Source organism: Phoenix dactylifera, chromosome 3, assembly GCF_051530095.1.
Source record: "Phoenix dactylifera cultivar Ajwa chromosome 3, Ajwa_hap1_PhDact_Kaust_v1.1, whole genome shotgun sequence".
NCBI classification, from domain to species: Eukaryota; Viridiplantae; Streptophyta; class Magnoliopsida; order Arecales; family Arecaceae; genus Phoenix; species Phoenix dactylifera.
Genome location: NC_143192.1, coordinates 10,202,368 through 10,206,995, shown reverse-complemented (window position 1 = coordinate 10,206,995; position 4,628 = coordinate 10,202,368). Strand labels below are relative to the sequence as shown.

The 4,628-nt window shown below is 41.7% G+C and overlaps 1 long non-coding RNA gene across 1 annotated transcript; it reads left to right on the top strand.

The window, feature by feature from the left end:
• The first annotated feature begins 591 nt into the window (after nucleotides 1-591).
• On the top strand, nucleotides 592-3,524 carry LOC148715484 (uncharacterized). Its single transcript, XR_016399750.1, has 3 exons — nucleotides 592-945; nucleotides 2,144-2,194; nucleotides 3,262-3,524. It is a non-coding gene; the product is annotated as an uncharacterized LOC148715484 (long non-coding RNA).
• Nucleotides 3,525-4,628: the final 1,104 nt, after the last annotated feature.

The window sequence follows — 4,628 nt, the reverse complement described above, 5'->3', positions numbered from 1 at the left end:
ATAGTTTGATAAAGAAATTTGATATTCTTATTCAAAATTAAGATGTTGATTTTCGTGTATAAGCAACAAAAAAAAAAAGAGAAGTTTGAATTAGATCACCTATTAAAAGAACTAAATGTCGAAGTAATGGACCTTACTCTTTTGATAAGATCTACTGATAAAGTTGTATTGATAAGGAGAATTATTAGAAGATTTGACTTAGATTCTAATGGAGAAAAGTGTTGTTGATTCTCTGAATAATCTGGAGATAGCTATATAATCTCACTAGTAAGTTTTTCTATTGTTGGCAATTTCTAGGAGATTTTGAGCATCTTAAATTTAGTATTAACGGATTAATGGTGCCTTGGATGGGCTTAGACTTGGAATGTTTCTTACTCCTAGCTATGACATTTTCGATCTACCTATTTGAAAAGGGGTCAAGTTTTGGTATGCCATGATTTTGCCAAAATCTTATAAGCAAGCACTATAAGAGGGAGACTAACTGAGATCTCGAGGATGACTTGATGATTGAATACTTTTAAAGCTTGAGCTTTAAGTAAATTTCAAGGACGAAATTTTTTTAAGGGAGGAAGAATGTGAGGACCGGTCCATTCACCGGCCCGTATCCAATTGGGCTAGTGGGCCAGCCCAATGAAGCCAGCCATTTGGAGTCCGCCACCTCGTCCTTAAGGGGAGGGGCAGATGTCAATAGAAGGGAGGTGTTGCTGCCAGGTGTTAATACAGTGACAATCGCTTAAAAACCTCTCGACACGTCGCTTAGAACCCCCCAAACGCCTTCCTTCCTCCTGGTACGCTCCCTTCCAAATTCGGACGCTGCCAGATCTCAGCACCCCGTCGGCTGGACATCTACGCCGACATCCCCGCCATAGCAGCTGACCTCCGGTGGTCGCCAGAGCCTCTCTTCACCTTACTCCATCACCGACACCCGCTGCTTGGGTCAGTAAGGTAACATCCATCCATTTCTCCGTCCCTTCCTTCCTGATGTTCATAGCCTTGCTTTTCCTCCCAATCTGCTCAGGATAACAAAGAAAAGAAAGAAAGAAAGAAACAAAGAAGCAAAGAAGAAGAAAAATAAGAAAAGAGGAAGAGGGGACTCACCGGGGAGACGTCGCGTGCGGCGGCGGCCGGCTTCGGCTGCGAACGGCGCTGACACGGGCGTCGGCCACGGGCCAGCCGAGGATGCCGCCGGCATGGGCGTCGGCTGCAGGCCGGCCGAGGGCACCGCCGGCTGTGGCCGACCTCTCCCGAACTCACTGCCTCCCCTCGCAGGAGAAGAAAGGGGGAAAGAAAAGAGGGATTGGGAGAGAAGGAAGGAAAGAGAGGAGGAGAGGAAGCTCTGGGAAGAAGAGGGAACGGGGACTCACCGATTCGACGTAGCGTGCGGTGGCCACCGGCTTCGGCCGCGAGGGCCGCCGGCACGAGCCTCGGCCGCAGGCCGGCCGAGGATGCGGACGTCGAGCGTCGGCCGCGAGCGCGGCCGAGGGCGCCGCGGGTGACGGCCGAGGGCGCCGCCGGCCGTGGCATGACCCCAAGCTCGGCCTCTCCCAAGCCGCCGCCTCTTCTTCCTTGAGATGGGAAGGGGAGGAGGTTAGAGTGGAAAGAGGGTTCGGGAGAGCCGTCGGGAGAAGCTTCGGGAAGGAGAAGAAAAAGAAAAGAGAAAGAAAGGAGAAGAAAAGAAGGAAAAAAAAAAAAAGAAAAAGAAAAGAAAAGGAAAAGAAAAGGAAGAGAAAAAAAAAAGAAAAAAAAAAGGGAGAAGAAAAGAGACCCTTAACGGATCCGACCTAACGGGACGGATCGGGGTTCGGGTCCGAAACCCGTTAAGCCCAATAATAAGAAATTGATTTAGCCAATTGAACCTGAACCCGAGCCTAATTAAATTGGGCTAAGTCTGGACGAGCCCAAACTGCAAATTGGGTCAAATCCGAACCAAATTAAGCCCAAATTGATTTGGGTCCGAACCCAATTAAATTAAGTTAGTTCCAGCAGACCCAATCTGGTTTTAAATCGAACCCCAAAGGCTTCAAATTGGACTTGGGCTAAATCCTTGGATGGGATCCAAGCAAGTAAGTTCATAATATGATGAACTAAGAAATTTTATAATAAATAAATGGGGAATAATGTAATCCCTATTATGTTGTTTTAGGTGATTAAGGATTTGTCATCTGGACTTGAGCAATTTGGAAAGCGAATTGAAGTAAATAATCTGTCTTAATCTTATCGTAGATCTTGTATTATTTTTTATAAGATGAACCAGTGTTCTTCATACAATTTGAATTGTATACATGATTTGTGAAGAAAGTAAGTAATCTATTTTAATCTTGTTGTGGATCATATGAGTACTATGTTTGTTAAGTTTTTAAAGTGTTATTCATGCATGATATGTTATGATGGATAAGTAACTTGCCTAATCTCATAAACTATGGCCATGTATGCACCATGATTATACTTATATTTTAATCATGCATGCAAGTTAGTATAACGAAATACTATCTAGCCAAGAGGCACTATAATGGGCTCAAAGATGCTACTGATCGAATGCAACTGAGCTGGCCTTGCTAGTGGCCGAGAATAACTTCGCTGGCCTTGCTAGTGGCCGAGAATGACTAGCTGGCCCCGCCAGTGGCCGAATGGACTTCGCAGTAGCATCCGAGAGAATGGACCACGGCATATGCAGGGGGCACGGTTTCATATGCATACTTTATGAAAATGATATTTGAAGCATGATCATGAGGCTCATTTCAGAGCCGGGGTATATGAGGCGGGTGTTTCCAAATCCTGCAGATGCGTTTTGGAGAGAAGCAAAATCGGTGAGGGGTGAAGGACGCTTGCGTGAAGCCCCGGAACCGGCCAACATCTGGCAGGGGAGCCCCGTGTTTCCCCCTCATGTAGGCCCGATAGTCACGTGCCCTGCGCAGGCGGGCCGTGACATTTATGAACGTGCCTGGCCAAAGCATACATTGTTTTACAATGGGTTTTTGAATATGTCTTTATGAAATGTTGTATTTTGCTATAACCGCTATCTCCTTTAAATGATGCTAATCGCATGAATTCTTATGTTTTATGAAAATTCTGTTTGACTGAAAATACTGCTTTGTTTTCCAAGCATACATATTTTGCCATGATAAATTGTGAGATAATACGCATGTCAGCTTCTCAAACCCTGCATAAACATGGTTACCATTATGTTCGATCCGGTAAGATTATGTATGATTACTTACTGAGCCGTGTGGCTCATATCCGTTCATTTACTTTTTCTTTCAGATCCTCATCACTGATAGCTGCCAGAGACACGTTAATTTGGTTTCAGGGCTTCTTTCTTTTGGGGTAAAGCAAGTATACTTTTGTGTACAAAAACTACATAGAAGCTCTGTATTTGGGTACTGACCAGCATGTTGTACTAAGAATGCTTTCATATGAAAAGATTTGGTTGGTTTAACTACCCTGTTACCCATGTATGAGGCTGCGTGCTATTGTGCGCGGTAGTCGGCAATAGCACGGCCGTGTCACGGATCCGGGTCCGGGGCGTGACACTTTTTATAATTTATTAGATGAATGTATATAAGTTATTAGATGAACGTAAAAAGCTTAGCCAAAAGAATAGAGAACTCAAACTAAAAAAACAATCTCTTATAAATAAAAATAAAGATACATTAAAAGATAAACAAACATTACTAGAACAAAATCAGAATCTAAGTAACGAAGTGAATAAGTTAAAACCAATTGTAGATAAATTCACCATGAGTTCTAAAAAATAAAGCATGATTTCAGATAGCCAGCAATCTATTTTTGATAGAGCAAGACCTGGCTATAATCTTCTATTAAAATAGAAATCCTTAAAGAAAATGTTTTCCAAACCTTCTAGCTATCAAACAAGAAAGATAACATATTTCAAATGTAGTAACATTGGGCACAAGTATTTTATCTATAATCATAGAACAAATATCTTGAATGATAAAGATACTATTAAAAAAATATGGGTTCCAAAAGAAACTATTATTGCTAACCTACAAGGAACCAAAAGAGCTTGGGTACCTAAAATGAAAACTTAATTTCTATGATGCATGTGTGTCCAGCAACCCATAGAGCAAATAAGAAATGGCAATTGGATAGTAGGTGCTCTAGACACATAACTGGAGATGAATCTTAATTCATTTTTCTTGAAAGAAAAGAAGAAGGAGTGGTCACCTTTGGTGACAAAGCAAAAGAAAGGTTGTTCGAGTTGATAAAATTTGTATCACTCCCTCTTCATTTGTTGATAATATTCTATTAGTTGATAACCTTTAACATAACTTACTTAGTATTCACCAACTGTGCGATAAAGACTTCAAAGTACCTTTTGAGTCCTCTATATACCTTGTGTCTAGTTCCACTGATAGTAGCATTAAATTCTTAGGGAGTAAGCATGGCAATGTATACTTGGTCAATCTTGACCATTTATCCATAAAAATAATGCAATACTTGGTAGTCATAAATGCCAAAATCAGTGAGACTAGTTAGTTATGGCATCGTAGACTAGCACATGCAATTATGGATCTGATTTCAAAATTAGCCAGAAAAGATCTAGTTATAAGTCTACTGAAATTGAGTTTTGAAAAAGATAAAATCTATGATGCTTGCCAACTAAAAAA